Below are 12,661 nucleotides of genomic sequence, written 5' to 3'. Positions count from 1 at the left end.
TAAATCATGAGCTGTTAGGAGAAAGACTTCCAGGGAGAGAGAGAGAGAGACCTTTATATATTATTTCATTTTTTTTAAATAAGAGAAATGACGAAAATACCCTTTAGTTAACGGACAGAACTTAACAGAGTTAACAATAAGGACCAATCGTCAAAAGTTTTGAAAGCACAGGGACCATCTATGACGTTTTTAAACCACGGGGACTAAACTTCAGATTTTGGGATACCACATGGACCATTTATGATGTTTTTTCATATATATATATATATATATATATATATATATATATATATATATATATATATATATATATATATATATAGGAGTAGGATCAAATGAGAACACCTAAAAGGTTCAGAACGCGAGAACAGATCTAGGCCCTCCAAATTTTAAAATCAAAGGTTAATATTATCGGGACATTTATATAAATTCTGAAATCATAGGATTAAATTGTAACTTCTTAATTAACTAAAAGGGTACTATAGTCATTAGGTTCTATCTTATTTTTATCAGCTCCTAAAATCTCTCTCTCTCTCTCTCTCTCTCTCTCTCTCTCATTTCCTTTAAACCCTAATTGATGGAAGCCAACACTAAAAAAACGTATGCCTCTTCCCTCTCATCTCTCCACTGCCGATCTTTTGAGTTTTCTTCAACCTAGCCGCCACACAAGACAAAAAACACCACCACTGCCATCATGATTGTCGAATCCGCCAGCAACACCACCGCTACCGTCATCATCACACAACAATTATCTCTGCGAATGCTGCTGGAAGCGACCAATAAGGGTTTGAAGCGCCCACTTGCGAGCCAAGGAAGGCAGTCGGCGACGTCTGTGGTCGGCAGTCGGCGATGTCTGTGGTCGGCAGTCGTGATGGCGAGGGAAGCGTCTCCAGGGTCGGCGAGGCTGAAGAGGAGGAAAGGAGACAAAAATGTAAAACTCACTCCATTTCTTACTTTACGTGTCCATCTATCCCCCGTAACTTGATCATTGCCATTTACACCTTTTCTTCGAGTGATCACTGCTAGAAATACTCTGCTCCCAGGTTAGTTGTAGAAACTCATCATTTGTTTACCAACAGGGAATTTGATATGAGTTGATTATATGTAAATTACCTTGCTTGTAAAAAAAAGACTGATGTGTGTTATTTTCCAACTTGGTTATATGACTTTTCGTTGAAACAAGTTCACTATTTGGCTCTATGATTCGCTTCGCTTCCTGGAAACTGTAAATACATGTACAACATATCATATGGGTATTTGCTAATGTTCAGAGGTGAATCGATTTTGCGTCCTCAATTTCTTATATTTTGATTAATTATGTGTTCTTTCCTGGTTAAATCAATCGATCTATTTGTTAATTTGTGAGAACAATGAATGATCGATCTATTTTGTTACTTTATGTTCTGTTTCTTTTTCTTAATTAGGGACCCTGAAGATTGAGGGTATTGAAACTCCGGGTCTCTTAAAATGGGTGAAACCAGTGGTAATGGAAGCTTACCAATACCACCTCTATCAAACTATAGAATGGGGAAAACCCTTGGGATTGGATTTGTTTGAGAAGATGAAAGTTGAAGAATTTGAGCTATTATGTTCTGTATTTTTTTAGATGTAAGTTATATAATATTTTGATGAATTCATTTATGTTAGAATGCATATTTATTTATGAATAATAGTGTATTCATTTGTGATTAGCAGGACATTCATGTTTGAACGAATGTATTTATTTATGATTAGAGGTATTCAATTCTGAATAATAGTGTACTCATTTGTTAATAGCAGTTTATTCATTTGTGAATAATTGTGTACTCATTTGTTAATAGCAGTTTATTCATTTGTGAATAATAGTGTAATGATGTATTAATGAGTGTATTTATTTATGATTAGATGTATTCTTTTTATGAAGAAATGATAATTTTTACACTATTTTTATTTCTAGTTGATTAAAAAAAGAATTTGATTACTTGTAAATCGATGTGTATTCATTAGTGATTGGAGCAGTAACAAGTTTCTTTTTAAAAAAAAATCAATTATGAATACAAATGTATTAATCTGGGGTTCGACTTATATTCATTTTTTTTAACACAAAAAACGTGAAATAAGAGGAAAAAAATGAATTTTTTAAGAAAAAAAAATATATTTTTTTTCAATTTTAAAATAAATTTTGGTAAAAATGTTTTTTTTTATATACCATTAATAAGAAAAATAAAAAATCGAATATTTATTTCTTTTTTGGTAACTGGTCCTAAATTTAAGGGATTTAGATTAATTTTTATTTTATTTTAATTTAATTAAAATATACAATTACTAATATGCCCTTATATATTGATTGGTCCAGAATTGTTCTTGCGTTCTCAACCTTTTAGGTGTTCTCATTTGATTATTCCCCTATATATATATATATATATATATATATATATATATATATATATATATATATATATATATATATATATATATATATATATATATATAACATTAATATTCTAAAAAATAGTAATTTGTTAAAAAATAAATATGTAGAAGAAGCTATAAGATTACTTTTTTTTTTGTAAAACATAAAATGAATTAAAAAAAAATTAATTTATAAAAACAAAGAAGTTTTAGAAAACATACATAAAATACAGATAATAAAGTATTTGTAAAAAACTGCTTTTTATAAAAAATGAGTTTCTATAAAACAAGATTGTAACAAAATAGATTTCTAAGTAAAGACTTTATTCAAAAAATATCTAAAAAAAATTGTAAAAAAGTAAAAAAAAAAAAAAAAAAACTTTTGAACAAATAAAAATGAAACAGAAAATATAAGAGATCAATTTTATAACAAAAGGTAAAAAGATGGGTTAAAACCCTAAAAATCAAAAGTTAATGGTAAAATGGCTTAAGATTAATGGAAATGTTTTTATTTTTGTTAATATTGAAATTTAGAGAGTTTAAGTTTCGAAAGAAGTTATATAAAAGAACCGTTGGAATGGAACTCGAAAGGATTGAGTCGGTGAATTGGCGCTTAATATAAATATAAAAGAACATTTTCTTCTTCCCTCTTCCACTCTTCACTCATTCCTCTCGCTGCTCTCTAAACACCGCCGGAGATTCATCCCGCTCGATCTCCGTCACTCCACTCTCCTGAGATCTTCGCACCCCAGTCCTTCGCAGCACACTCACAATCATGTCTATTATCCAACGAAATTATCAAGATCATTGTAAGTTTTCGTTCTTATCATTTTTCTCTTCTCGTGTTTATTTTTAGTTCTCTAGGGTTTTTTTTCTCCAATTCGAGTTGAAATTTCCTCTGTATATATATATATATATATATATATATATATATATATATATATATATATATATATATATATATATCATATATATGGACAACAAAAGATCGAAGTTTAGTTGCTGCTTTTTTTTTACTCTTTTTTCTTTTCTGAGTGGCGAGTTTTTTTCTGTAAAATCTGATTTTCTAACTGCACAAGTTCTATTGCAACATAAAAACATAAGGAAACTACATAGTATTTCTGTAGTTTTATCTATCGTTTTTTAGGCTTTTATTCTCTATCTTTTTATTAGTTTTTTTGTTTTTTCTGTAAGTTTTCATTCAGCGTGTCTGGTAGGCTTATTTCAGAATGTGTTTCTGTGCTTTTGATGATTATTTGATAATGTCTTGTTGGTTATTTGAGAATGTATTTAAGACTCTGTCAGCATTCTTATGAATAACCAATTTTATCAGATGATGATGATGTTCTAGTCAAATCTATTTTTATGGGTGTGTGATCATGGAATACTTCATCTGCTAATGTTTATTCCGTTTCCTATTTGGGATGTGCCCTTGTAAGATCATCAACAACCCAGAGAAACATTAATACTAGAAGCTATCTAAGCCCTAAGAGCCCAAGATTTGTAACATACCAAATGTTTAACCTCAATCTGCTGGATGAAATGCCTGGGAAATCAGTTGAAGCCTAAAATTCAAATTTGAAATAGGAACTTGGTTAGGTTGAGATGATTATGTTGGGAGCTTAACCTATAAGTACCAAATGAAGTTTAGAAAATGCTCCATTGAAAAGGATGCTAAAGCATCGTTTGCTAACTCTGTTTCAGAAGTTACCTAATTTTCCCTTTTTATACATGTTCATATCAATTTATCTTTCTAATATTTGTTAAATGTACATATACCTGAGATTCTTTGGGTGTCAAAGCAGATTAAAGTGAAGCTGAAAGAAGTTAATCAAAATGGTAAATTCTCTTTAAACAATACAAAATGCAGCTTTATAATTTTAACTAGACAACAGTACAATTCCTTTATGATATTTGGCATGCCATAAAATGTTACATATATTAAAATGGAACAAATGCCATAGGAACCAAATACATTTTGTTTTGTTGTTGTAAAATGCAAATAAATAATGGGTTTGATATTTAGCATGTCCAACTGATTTTGGAAAAAAAAAACTTATATCAGATTGTGTATTGTTCCTTATATAAGGCAAATAAAATAATGTTATTTTTCTTTCCTATATTTTCTATTTATTTGGTTCATGGATTCCATAGAAATTTGAAAGAATGGGAATGGGAGATCTCTTCGGTTGCAAATTTGGTTGACAAAATGGATTCCATCAAATTCCCTCAAAATCTGTATTCAAAGGATTTTATCATTCCTAGGGAAGATTTGAAATTCCATTATTTATTTCTTCATTAAAATGATTAATTACTGTTTGATTATTTATTTATTTATTTGTACAGTAGTACTACATGTATGTAGCAATAACTATGAGTCTATAACCCTATTTATGTATTTCCATAAATACCCCTCTGTTCCTAAAACTTGTGCTTGTTTATTATCTTTAGGAAATGATGGGATAAACATACTACTTCATTTTGAATCAATAAAAAAAGATGTTGAATATTGCATGGAAAACGCCTTGAGCACTTATTTAGTATGCCTGGTAATGTTTTACACAAGATATTTTGTTATTTAGTCAGATGTTTTATTTATTTAAAAAGTTTTTTTACTTTTTATGTAAGGAATTGGGAAATCATAGAAGGGAAATGTCACAATGTGTGGTCTTTGGTGGGTTGAAATGTATAAAACAAGTGGTCAAAACAAAGAGGTAATAATCATTTCTCTTTTGTGAATAAAAATGTTGCATATGAGAATAATCAGATGATTGATATCACCCGAGTTAGTTAAGATAACAGCAAGCCTCAAAATGTATGTTAATTTTTTAAGGGAAATAACAATGTAGTAGTTTTACCGATTTGTACAAAATACTTTAATTTTTACTCATAATGGCAACGTATTTATAGATTTTTCTTCCAAAAACAACAATCTTTAACTCACCATGTTTTATTTTTGATTATTTTGGTTGATGGCAAGGGTATTTCAAGAAGAACATTTTGAAATCTTTAACTTGATGAATTTTTAGAACACATATGCCAAAGTGCAATTGTGTTGGTCAAAGTTTTATATATGGTATGATAGATTTTTTTTTACATGTATAGCAATGTTTTATGTTTGTTTTCTGATTTTCTTACTTGTTGGTCATTGGTGTATAGTAAAATTTATATGACCCCGTTTGTGTTTTTACAGAAATACTCCTCTGTCCCTAAAACTTGTGCTCATTTATTATCTTCAGGAAATTTGTTATGTTTTTCTTGGTAGGTTTGATGTGGCATTGAAGCACAACATCCAACTAAAGAAGTTGATGAATACGTACGTAATCCTGATGAGGTAATATATATATATATATATATATATATATATATATATATATATATATATATATATATATATATATTCATTATTTAACGAAATAAAAGTACTTTTTTGAAAAATTAAAAGGTTATGGGATGTGTGTAGACTTGAATAATATTCCAAGGTACAATCATTTATTGAACATAACCAATTTCCCAGTGTTCTTCAAGACTCCATAGAATTTTGTAGGATTCTATTGTTGTATTGTTACTTATTTATTTATTCAGTAAGTAGCAAGTTCTATTTTATTTTATTAAAAAAAAGTCACTAAAGGGTGTTTTGGTCGTTTAACATAATTTTCACTACAATTCTTTTGATAGATTTTCAAACTAAACACAAAACAACAATTGAATGGAAACAAATCCTTTTGTTGAATCATAGTTTAGTGTTGGACTTTTCAATATCTCTGTCTTGTTATAATGATAACAAGACTTAAACATCTCCAATAACACGATTCAGTCAATCTTTCATGGTCTCTGCCATTTTGATTACTGATTTAATGGTGCTAATAACTTAAAGGTAACAATTTACAAAACTTTCTTCAATACTTTAAGAAATATTATAATCTGTGTGTGTGATATTATCTTTAAGTGTAAGTTATTTTTAGGGCTAATTGCAATAAATAACAACCTTTTTTCATTAGTTTGTGTTTTATAGCAGCATCCTAGTTTCATTTTTCTTTGTATTGTCCTTTCAGCTTTTTCTTATTAAGACCTTCTTGCACTTTGAAAATTTACCCAAATTATATAGCATTGTACTTTTAACTATTTTTTTTATTAGGTCCTTATACTTTTAGATGTCTACCCAATTAGGGCATTATTCTTTGAAAACTCTACCCAATTTTAGCACTGTACTTCCAATTTTATTTTCTTATAATGACATTGACTTTGAATAATCTACCCATTTATAGCTATATAACTTTTTATGAATGAGAACAATTTTCTGATTCTCTCTCTCTCTCTCTCTCTCTAACTGTGATTTTGTTGATCATTTGATAATGTTTTTCATGTTTGGATGGGTTTTGTTGGTTGTTTGAGAATGTATTTTCAGATTCTGTCAAATCAGAACAATACATCCATGTTTGGATGTATTGTTATTTATTCTTTTTTAATACATCCATGTATCACATTTTCTTAACACATCCATGTATCGCATTTCTTATTTATTCTTTTTAATCAATTTCCCTTTGATCATATTCAGTCTTATAGTTTCCAAAGGGGGACATTTCCATCAGCTGTATATATATAAATAGCTTCCTCATATTTTTGTAGCTACCAGCTGTGATCAAAGTTTTATTCTTTTTAGGGAAGTAACCACCAATCCATCACCCTTTTCTTTATGTCCACCAAAACCAAATGATGTTTTTTGCTACAATATGTTATACAACGGTTTCTATTTCTTATTCACTTAAGCCTTTTCCTTTTTTTTTTCATCTACCAAAGTTGAATCTTTCTTTCCACTTATGCCTTTATGATAATGATTTTATTGTACTTAATCACATCAAGACAAAACTGTTGTTTCATTCGTGTAGGACAACTTGAAACTGTTGGATGACATGGAGACTTGCAGTTTTCCATGATTATATGATGGGAAGCATTACTTAAAGGTAACTATTTACAAAAGTTTCTTCGGCACAAGGGGGGCCTTTTTGCTTTCCATACTTTGTAAAGAATATATAATCTGTCTGATATTATCTTTCAGGAAAGAATGCCTATTTTGTATTGTATGTTCTATTAGATTGTTTTATTGTAGTAGTAGTAAGATATACTTCTTTTCCTCATAAAAGAGGATTATGCTAAAGCAGCAATTGCTATCTCTATATCACAGCTGGATTGAACTTACCTAATTTTCCCTTTTCATGCATCCTCATATCAGTTTATCGTTCTAATATTCTGATTTCTTAAAGGTGCAGATTAAGGAGAAGCAGAAAGAAGTTAATCGAAATGGTAGGTAGCAATTATTAACAATTTTAAACACTACAAAATGCAACTTCATAATTTTAAGTAGACAATATTACAATTATTCCTTTATGATATTTGGCATATGCCATAAAGTGTTAAATATCTTATAAATTTTAACTAGACAGAAGTGAACCACTTTTTTCTTTTTTCTTATTAGGGCATTCATTATGCTTTGAAAAGTCTACCCAATTATAGATAAGCATTCTACTTCCAATTCCTTTGACAAATTCCATTCATTACTATGCAACAAGAAAAGGTTTAAGAAACCGAATAAAGAACTTATGGTGGAAAAAAAAAGATGCCCCCGAGAATCAAAGTGTATGTTTTTAACCTTAACACTATAAAGCCCTTCATGCTTTATATGTTTTTATTTAGTTTTTTTTTGTTATTGTTTAAAGGTACACTTTTAGTTCCACTGAATCTCAAATAAGGGTATTGGATGATTTGCTATGAGTGTGTGACCGTGTTTGTATTTCCAAAAATACCCCTTTGTTCCTAAAACTTGTGCTTATTTATTATCTTCAGGAAATGATGGGATTAACATACTGCATGATGAATTAATCAAACAAAAGATGTTGAATATTGCATGGAAAACGTCTTCAGCACTTATTGTGTACGCCTGGTAATTCCTTACAAAAGATGTCTGTTATTTATTCAATTTATTTATTTAAAAAGTGTGCTTTTATTTAGAGGAAAGGGAAATGCCACATAGATAGTGTGGTCTTTGGTGGTTTGAAATGTTAAAAACAAGTGGTCAATATAAGGAGGTAGTAATAATCAGTTCACTTTTGTAAAAAAAAAATATATTGTATATGAGAATTTTGTTAAAAGAACCTCAAATAAGGAAATGCTAATAGGGCATTTCAAGAACTTAAGGGATCAAGAAACCGACAATCTTCAACCTGTAGAAATGCTAATAGGGCATTTCAAGAACTTAAGGGATCCAGGGAATATATCTATCTGCAATTGTGTAATGTAATCACTATAATCGGTAAAGTGGTGTGATGTGTTGTTAGTAAAAACTTAATTGTTTTGAAAACCCCAAAAAAATATTGTTTAGTTGTAGATTGTTCTTTGCACTTTAGGTGTTTGATGAAATGTCTTTATTAAGTTAAAGGGTTGATTTGATTTATTTTGAGGGTGAACATGTTTTTGGATTAAGTTAGGTATAGAGAGAAGTACATAATCACAATTCAATTAGAAATAGACCTGTATTTTAGATCTAACTAAAAGTTGTTGACCAACTAATGTATAATTTACATATTTGAAACATCTCCAATAACATGAGTAGTCAATCAATCTTTCATGATTTCTGCCATTTTGATTACCGATTTATTTTCCATATGAATTGGTGCTCTTTTTGTCCACCAAAACCAGATGATGTTTGTTGCTACAATATGTTATACACCAAAGGTTAGTGCAAGTTATTTTTAGGGCTAAATGCAATAAATAACAACTTGCTTTCATTTCTTTGTGTTGTATAGCATCCTACTTTCATTTTTTATTTCTATTCATGTCATTTTACTTTATTTTAATGTTTAGTGACTGTTTCATATATAAAACATTTTTTCAGTGAATTGTCATTCTTCAAAAAGAAAATAACTAAAATGTGGAATCGAAAGCCTTTCCATTTTCTGTCAACTATACACATGATGGATATCATTTTCTTTGACTATTATTATTCATTACTCTGCAACAAGAAAAGGTTTTAGAAACTAAATAAAGAACTTATGATAAAGAAAAAGAAAATAAGATGCCCCCGAGAATCACCCTTGACACTATAAAGCCCCTCATGTCTTTTATGTACTTATATAGTATTTTTTGTTATTGTTAAAAGGTACACTTTTAGTTCCATTGAATCTCAGAGAAGGTTGTTGGGTGATTTGCCTTCATGGAAAAAATATGCAGGTTAACAGGTATCTACAGTTTATAAGTCTATGACCCTGTTTGTGTATTTCCAGAAATACCACTATGTTCCTAAAACTTGTGTTTATTTATTATCTTCAGGAAAAGATGAAGTTGTATTGCATTTAGCCCCATAAGAATGTTTAGAGCTTGTTGTAGTCCACCATAAAAAACCTCTTTGTCTTTATTGTTTAATTTTAGAATTGAAATTGGTTTTTTGAATATACCTCAACCCTACATACATGGTACTACATAAGTTCAAATTGCATCAGTTGTTCTCTACTAGTGATTTTGCCCCATTCACTGTGGCACCTTTATTGCCTTCAAACTTGTCAAGATTTCTACTAGTGATTTTGGCCCCATTCATTGTGGTGGGATAGTCACTTATCTTGCCACTTTCCTTGCTTGTGCTGAACTTTTTGAGGAGAAACGCCATAATCTCGAGAAAATCACACAAGGGTCCAACGTCCTCACATCCAATGTCCTTGAGGCCTGATCTTTCTTCTGCAAAGAGAGTGATGGTAGTCTTACATGGTTGGTAAAGAAAAAGCCTCATTTTCGAGTTCTTGCTAGGGATTTCAGCTCCCTCCAGCTCAAGTAGGACATCACTCAGACGTGATTACCAAATAATATGTCTACTGAGCCCATCCCGTGAGCTCCTGAGTGGATGATTGTCAAGCACGAAGACGAAGCTCGGGTTGACCGTGTCAAACCCAACAAATAATAGGGGTACAACAGACTCCAAATACACTGCTTTAATGCAATACAAAGTAGTACAAGGCAAGCATGGTCGAACCACAGAGACACAAGATCATCAAACTCTTTCTCATTTTAGAAAAAAAATTATCTTTTAATTTTTTTTTCTCAAATCCTTAGTTAGAGTCCAAACACACCCAGAGGTGCATCCGAATCCTTCAAACCAATGCTCTGATACCAACTTGTAACAACGTAAAATTTTAAACCAAAATTTTCAATTTAGAACACATTTATCTCAATAATAAATTCACAAAATGTCACAATGTCAAATCATCAAATCTCATATCCAAAAACTGTATATATATCAAAACTCCAGGATCATCAATCATAACTCAATCTCTGATGTGTATACAATCAATCTGGCGCCTTCCTGTAATCCTGAGAAGTACCTGAAACACATAACACATAACATGGTAAGCACGAAGCGTAGTGAGTTCCCCAAAATACCACATACACAAATAATAAGCCTTTCAGGGCTATAACTCGGCATGGACCCTCCAGTCTCATGCGTCTCGGTGAGGACCCTTCGGTCCTAGTTTCACTCCTCTCCAAAAAGTTAGTGACTTTAAGCCTTTGCATGGCTGATATGGTCACAAACACACAAAACACTCACTCTCTTATCTCAAAAAGCTCATATCTCATGCATGCCTTGATTCCAACGTCCAAGATTGGATTTTTATGACATTACACCACTAAATACACTCAAAGGGGTTGATCATAGTCTCTGGAGCTCAAAATCTCATAAAGTGTCCAACTTTTGGGACAAAAACCCTAAAATACTCTACTATGATGCACAATTCAAAAGAGTGAGAAAGCTTGAAGCTTTATACCTCTATGTGAAGCTCCCAACTCAGATATGCTCAGATCTAAGGGCCTGGACTCTCACTCATTCTTCTCAAAAGCTTCTTCTTCACTGCAAGAACACAAGAAGTCACTCAAAGGCTCTCCAATGCACACACAAGCTCTATGAACGAAGATTTAGGGTTAAGAGGGTTTTTTGTCTGAAAATGGTGGCCAGGAATGAGGCGATCATATCCTTTATATATGGGATTCACCCTAAATTAGGGTTTGTCACTATTGGACTAGTACGCCCAACGTACCCTCTGGTACGCCCAACGTACCCTCTGGTACGCCTAACGTACTAGGTGGCTTCCGCGTCAATTGCATGCATATGAGTACGCTGAGCGTACACTCGCGTACGCCCCGCGTACTCATTCACCACTCTTTCTCAACAAAGGGCTAAAATGGAAAAGTGCTCAAAAGATCAAGGGTTACCAAGTATACCTGGACTTGGGATGTTACACAAACAACACTGCGGACTGATAAAAAGCTCTAAGGAGTTGAAGAGTGTATAAATTGTCATAGATGATCGTTAAATTTTTCGTAAAGAGTTGTATTTTTTATTTATAATATGAGTTCATCTTTAAATTTCTATATTTGTATTTGTAGAAGTTGGTGCATTGAAGGCCATTTCTATATCTTTCAATACCGGGGGGAGTTGATACATTATTTAACTGATATGACAATTTATACACTGATCCGTAGAGGTGTACACTGATCCGCAAATAACAGTCTGTGGATTTCCAGACAGTTCTGTGGACTGATATTAAACATAAGTTCATTACTTTTAAACATTTTTTTGGCAATTTTTTTACATAATAATCACATAATACCTTATGTGATTAAATAAAAATTAATATTAATAAACGAAAAAAATGAAAAAATGAAAAAACAAAAATAAATAAATAAAAAACCCAGGATCCGCAGAGGTGTTCCATTTCCTCAGAGGGCTTACTCGATTCGCAGAGGGTGCTCTGCGGATCCTATGGTCAGATTCTGAAATCCGTTTTTTCATGGTTATTTTTTTTCAAAGAACCCCTCTTTTTTGGTTATTTGCTGAATAAGCTAAAAAAACCCTAACTCAATCAATCAAACAAGTTACGAAAACAGAAAACAATAACAGCTGTACATTTACAGCTTGGTTGTCAGAACTGTCAGGATCTTCAGGGAAGATGTTTAACTTTTTTTACTCGTTAATGGAAAGAGAATCGAGGTTCACTTTATTAGCGGTAGTTGACGAAGTGGTTGGAGCTTCGGGCTCATCAGCCCAACTTCGGACTGGCGGTGGAGTGCGTATGCATTTTACTGCGAAGTTGAGTTGATGGTCGTAGTATTTGAAAGGGTTAATGATCTAGAGATAGTTTGGTTTTTTTTACATATTTGATCAGTAAATTTATTTGATGTGTGTAATTACCGGTGATATTACTGTATTATGTAAATGAGATTATGG

At 31.4% G+C, this 12,661-nt stretch overlaps 1 long non-coding RNA gene across 2 annotated transcripts; it reads left to right on the top strand.

Annotated features, from left to right (window-relative positions):
• The first annotated feature begins 3,041 nt into the window (after positions 1-3,041).
• LOC145069454 (uncharacterized) lies at positions 3,042-9,894 on the top strand. Of its 2 annotated transcripts, XR_013689501.1 has the most exons (11): positions 3,042-3,200; positions 4,197-4,230; positions 4,843-4,940; positions 5,020-5,105; positions 5,657-5,725; positions 7,281-7,355; positions 7,656-7,695; positions 7,868-8,028; positions 8,236-8,332; positions 9,548-9,626; positions 9,718-9,894. It is a non-coding gene; the product is annotated as an uncharacterized LOC145069454 (long non-coding RNA). The 2 variants fall into 2 exon arrangements; XR_013689502.1 differs by lacking the exon at positions 7,868-8,028.
• Positions 9,895-12,661: the final 2,767 nt, after the last annotated feature.

This window comes from Lactuca serriola, chromosome 8 (assembly GCF_051521515.1).
Source record: "Lactuca serriola cultivar US96UC23 chromosome 8, Lser_US96UC23_V15, whole genome shotgun sequence".
NCBI classification, from domain to species: Eukaryota; Viridiplantae; Streptophyta; class Magnoliopsida; order Asterales; family Asteraceae; genus Lactuca; species Lactuca serriola.
Note: the sequence above shows the minus strand (reverse complement) of the source record. Positions and strands in the feature narration are given on the sequence as shown.